Raw genomic sequence first — 6,162 nt, forward strand, 5'->3', positions numbered from 1 at the left:
TGATTTGCTTTGAGAGATTTAACATAGGATTCATTGGATTTATTATTCTGTATGATTTTCTACTTCATGTTCAATCTCTTAGGGACAGATGAGAAAGGGGAGGGTGAGAGGAAGAGGGTGGTTGGAAGGGAACTAAGGTTGAATGGAATCCATGCCTGACTTAAGGAGATTCTAAGCCTTCATTGTTACTGACTCCAGTCTTAAAGTAGCAGGATGTTTGCCTGTTTCTGTTGGAGCAACCAATTCTGGACACTGCCTGGGGTGCAATATAAGCTGAGACAGGTGGTCCTTTGAATAATGGCCACATCTGACAAGTCTTTGGGAAAACCGGTTTCCTCTAAAATGTGCCCTCAGCAGCCAAACTAGCCGGATCACCTGAGATGGTTAGATGTTTTTCGTTGGAGTACCAAAAGTTTCCATCAGCTCTGCCCTATTATCATGTCATCTCCCACACTCCCCTAGGTAACTAACTGCAAGTTACTTCTGAGAAGAAGAGGAGTCTCTCTAATCCCAACCTTTGGGGCATGTTAAAAAGAGAATGCCTCCCCAATCCTTAAAAGAACTAAGGGACTCCAGTGGCTCCCAAGTAGACCTTCCAACTTAAGTTTCCAGCATTCAAAATATAACCACTCCCAGTCACTCAGAGCCTTGCTAGAAGCAAAAGAAAGCCACCCGGCACTTAAAAGTGCTTCCAGAGATGAGAACTGCCTTATATCTTCTTTTTCTTCCCATCCTGGGATAGCTCATACAACTATTGTTACCTGTACCTTGGAGAGGAGAAAGTGAAGACTTATAATTTGCCTGTGGTTAGCCCAGAAAGATAGTAAATATAGGCGGCAGCCTTTTAAATAAGGATCTTCACAACGCAAGTGCTTTATCGATTGTGCCCCTACTGGACCAAACCAAAAGTGTTCATCTGTTTAAAATAGAGAATATGAGAACCAGAGAGTATGTTGGTAGGCATCAAGCTGGGCACAGTTGTGCACACACACGTGTAACTATACCTACCTACACTCCCAATTTTAAAGGAATTTCACAAGACAAAATAAAAGAGTCAGTCATTCCTCTGGTTTATTGCTTCTACTCACCACCCCATATTGCTTCATTCAGATTCCTGAAAGATTTATGGAATGGAACAATGAGAAAAAAAACACATTAAGACTTCTAAAAACCCATTCATATTATAACAAAATAAATGTAAACAATATTTAAGTTGAGGCAGTTTTCAGATATTATTAATCAGAAAAATAATTTAGAGAAAAAAACACAAGTTGTAGACTAATAGGAGAATGGCATTTAGGGAGTAGAGGATAGTTTCCCCAATAGGCTTTTCTTCTACCCAAGAAATTACACATCCACTTTCACATATAGCTGTCTTAACTATTTAACTGAGGTTTTTTTAGAAATTAAGTGATTTATTCAAAATCATCAAGTGATAAGGTGAAACCTCTTACTAAGAGGAAGATGGTACCCTTCCTGATTTTTGCATGAGTGGGAAGAAGCTGCCAAAAAGAAGATCAGAGAATAAGATGCCTCTTGTTTATCTCTTTATTAGTACATCAGTCTATTCTCAAGACCCTTCCAAAAGAACAAGGGGCAGATAGCCATATTATTGGCACAGGAGTTTGGGTTTAAGGTACGCCCCACTGCCCACCCCAGCCCACACTCAGCATGCTTTGCTCTGTCTTCCGTGCACACATGACCAGGGGAAGAAAAAAACCTCTGAGGTGGGAAAGGGGAAGTTTGGAAATTTCAACAGTGCCGTGGTGGACTTCTCCATCCATCTCTCCAGGCTGGCTTCATTTATTTTATGTTTCATGTCTTCATTACAGAGCACAGTTCCCACTCAATATAATGCAGAGAAAAAAATATCTTAATCAAAATTCCCTTGCAACAACAAAAAATAATATTGCCTCTGCTTTCTTTATTCATGATGATTTTTACTATAGTGAAAGGCAAATATTGAGCCAAACCCGAATAGACAAATATATACAACTCACTGGTAATTTAATATTTTGTGCTAATGGTATACACTGTAGATACAACCCGAGAAGAGTAAATTACAATCCTATCAATAATACATCAGAGCCTGGCTCTGGTCTTCCCAGCACACAAGGATCTGTATATTGGCAAAAGGCTCTTTGAATATTAAAAGCCATGAATATAAGAAGGCAGAGGTAGAAAAGCTGTTCCTCTGCGTATTGGTCTTTGTTACAGCAGCTATTTGTGAAAGAGCCCCTCCTGAAGCTCTCGAGGAAGAAAAGGGAAAAAGGATAGGAAGACAATGGCCTAGCTTAAACAAGGGATCCGTAAAACTGAGAGTCCCTACAGGTAGTAAAGATCTTTTGGTCAGGAAGAGCTTCATAATAATAATAACAACTTGTTGTCACAGCTGTTTTTTAAAAAGCTGCTTTCCTCAAAAATCCTTTGCTAAAGTAGCCAGCTTACCCTTGAACTTATTTTACATGTGAGCATTCTGAAGATCAGAGAGAGCAAATTTCAGATTTAGAAGGGACCCTAGATGCTTGTACCCGAACATGAATCCTTTTGCCCAACACAGAATATTTTTGGGGTGCTCATGTTGCCATAGCTAGGAAAAATCAAGACTGAGATTTGAATCTAGGCCTGACACTAAATTTAGCCTTTTTGTACTGTTCCACACAAATTCCTATACATATGTGCTCTGTAAGGACTGTGGTCACAAATACACATCTAAGGGAATGGCTAGGAAGGATGCTTCTGGGGTTTTTTTGTTGCTGTTGTTCTCTGTGTTTATTGTTTTTGCAAGAGGGTGTTTTTGGGCCAGCCACTTTAATTTTGAGCCCATTATCACCAGGGACTAATATGTGAAGAAAGAAGGTACATATCAATTCATGGGGATATTTTTATGCATTGGTCTTTACTATCCCTTATCACCAAATATCTTTGTGCAAAAACTAATTGATATAAAAAGGTAGATTGATATCGAGATGTTAAATAGTTAATTTCTATTAAAGAATACACTCTTATATGAACTCATGAGTGAACTTAGGAACTCTCAGCCCCTCAAGGTTATTTTCAGAACCCTAAAGAAAGCAGTAGTTAAATACTGGGGATCCAACCTGTCAGGGCCAGTGAATCCTAGAAAGGGAAATTGGGAAAGTGAACACATAAGGAGTACCACATGCACATGGAAAAATTGAGCTCCATGTTTGAGTTAAGTCATTTGCCCAAAGTCAAAGAGATAGTAAGCATGCCAGGAAAGATTTGAATTTCTACTCCAGAACCAGTGTTTATCTCAATGTGCGGTGATATTTCCTTAAGTAATTATTTGTTACTCTTTCTGTTATTGTTTGCTTGCATTTTTGTTTTTCTTTCCAGGTTATTTTTACCTTCTTTCTAAATCTGATTTTTCTTATGCAATAAGATAACTGTATAAATATGTACCCATATATTGTATTTAACATATACTTAAACATATTTAACATGTATAGGACTACTTGCCATCTAGAGGAGGGGGTGGAGGAAAGGAGGAGGAAAGTTGGAACAGAAGTTTTTGTAAGGGTCAATGGTGGAAAAATTACCCGTACATATGTTTTGTCAACAAAAAGCTATAATAACAATTAAAAAAAAAAAAAAAGGAAGTTCCGAAGCTTATTGAAAAAAAAGTAATTATTTGTTACTCATTAATTGGGAAGAAGGGAAGAGGAAAGTACACCTAACATGTCAAAAAGCACCCACATTCCCCTCATATGACTGGTATGTTTTGGGGAAAGGGATGTGGTTAGAAGAGAAACTCAACTGGCAAAGAATATGTTTATGTGGTGGAGTAAAACAAAAAAAAAAAAAAAAAAAAATGAGAAGAACAGAATTGTCCTCTTCGTAGTAGGTAGTGTGGTATAGTGGATAGTGTTAGACTCTGAGATCATGTTCCACTACAGTACATTTATTAGAAGATCCTTAACCTCTCAGAACCCCAGTTTTCTCATCTCTAAAAGGAGAATGATAATATTATTTCCTCCTTAAGATTGTTGCAAGGATCAAATTATTATTTGCATTTATATATATACATGCATACATATATATGTATGTATATATATTGTATCAGCTACATGGCACAATGAATAGACCACTGAGCTTGGAATCGGGGAGACTAAACTTCCTCAATTCATATCTAGCCTCAGGTACTTCCTGGCTGTGTGATCCTGAGCAAGTCATTTAAGTCTGGTTTGCCTCAGTTTCTTCATCAATAAAGTGAGCCAGAGAAGTAAATAACAAACCCTTACGGTACCCTTGCCAAGAAAACTTCCAAATGGGATCCACTTCTACTACAAAGACACACACACACACACACACACACACACACATACCACACATGTAGAGAGAGTGATTTAAAAATCTTAATGCACTATATAAATATGAAGCATGTTTCTGAGCTTTACATGGACCTGGAATCAGGAAAACCTGAGTTCAAATTCAGCATCAGATACTCACTAGCTATGTGATCCCGAGCAAATCATTTGACCTTTTTTCGGTATCTTTAAAAATAAATAAATAAAATTCCCTTTTATTTTGTACTGCAAAAAATAAATAAATGAATAAATAAATAAATAAATAGAAATTGTAATAGCACCTTCCTCCCAAGGTTGTTGTAATGATAAAATTACATAATATTAATAAAATGTTTTGCTATATAAAGGCAAGCTATTATTATTCAAATAAGGAGGTTAGACTGCATGATCTGAAAGGTCTCTTCCAGATCAAACATTCTGATTCTTTGTCATGGGGCAAGGAGAAGGACAGGGTGGGATTAGGACAAAGAAGAACTGCTCATTTTTAAGATTTCCCTGGATATTAAAAACAAAAACAAATCCATGGTGCTAAATCCTGACCTTCCCTTCCCACCTTCTCTCTCTCCGCTTAAAAATCACTTGGTAACCCTCCTTCCTTTGTACTTTGGGATATTCCAATGTCAATATCATCCTGATATGAAACTTTAGATGAATGTCTCCAAGGAGATCAGCTCCTTGATCAATGGCCACAGGCATTAGGAGTGGTCTTCTGTCTTTACTGTATTCTGATGGGGAAAAGACAGGAGTAATGAACACAGGCAAGGTGTAAGAGATATCCCTGCCTTTTTTGTCTCCAGATCACTGGGGAGACAGAAGAATGGAAAGCTGTCAGCAGCATTGGTACTAAGGGAAGAGAAAGCAGATGTCAGTCCCAATCTATGGAGACTAAGGAGCAGAAGCGCATTAGTGGTAACAGAAACCTTACTTAAGAGGGACCTGACACTCTCTATAGGGAATGACCTATCCTTATCAAAGAGAAGGTGAGGACAGAAAATCACTTTCTCCTGTGTTGGTGCCTCTCACCCTGCTCCTTCCCCCCATCTCCTTCTGAAGTTATCTACCTTCTCTTCCCTCCTACCTTACCTGCTTTCTTTCCTTCTCCTAGCAGAAGACAGGAGGTAAAATTTAACCTAGCTAAAGAATAGTCTGAAAGGGAATAAAGAGAATGAATGGAGTGTAGGAGGTGAGAGAATAAGCATTTATATTTATTTGTGCCAGGCACTGTGCTAAGTGCTGTTTTACAAATATCCCATTTGATTTTCACAGCCCTGAGAATGAGATCATCAGCCTCATTTTACAGTTGAGAAAATTGAGGCAAGTAGATACTAAGTGATTTGTTTAGGATCACACCACTATTATGTTTTTGATACTGGGTTTAAATTCAAATCTTCCTGAATTCCAAGACTCTAATCATCGTGCTACTAGTTGCCTAAAAATAGTAAAACCCAGGACACTGTGTCTAGAAAAGAAAGTGCAGATATACATAAATTGAAGCACTTCCCACTTAAAAAACTAAATACAGGAAAACTCTTACAGGGACAACAGAAAATCATATGGGTCTGAAGGGAAACAGTGACTGAACTGGGTTTGTAAAATGTGAAATATCTCAGGCACAGAAATTCCCAGGCTGTCTGATGTTTGCTAGACCTTCTGTTTCCTCTGTCTTCAGACAAAGGAACAAAAAGAGATTAAAGCATCTATAGCTTGACAACATGGAACTAGGATAGTCTTTTTCTAATCAGAAGAGAGTGATTCTCTACTATTTTTTTAATGAGAGAAATCTTTCCCCCATTCTCCTGATTTCAGCTAGTTTAGATTTATACTTCTTCAA

The sequence above is a fragment of the Sarcophilus harrisii genome, chromosome 4, assembly GCF_902635505.1.
Source record: "Sarcophilus harrisii chromosome 4, mSarHar1.11, whole genome shotgun sequence".
NCBI classification, from domain to species: Eukaryota; Metazoa; Chordata; class Mammalia; order Dasyuromorphia; family Dasyuridae; genus Sarcophilus; species Sarcophilus harrisii.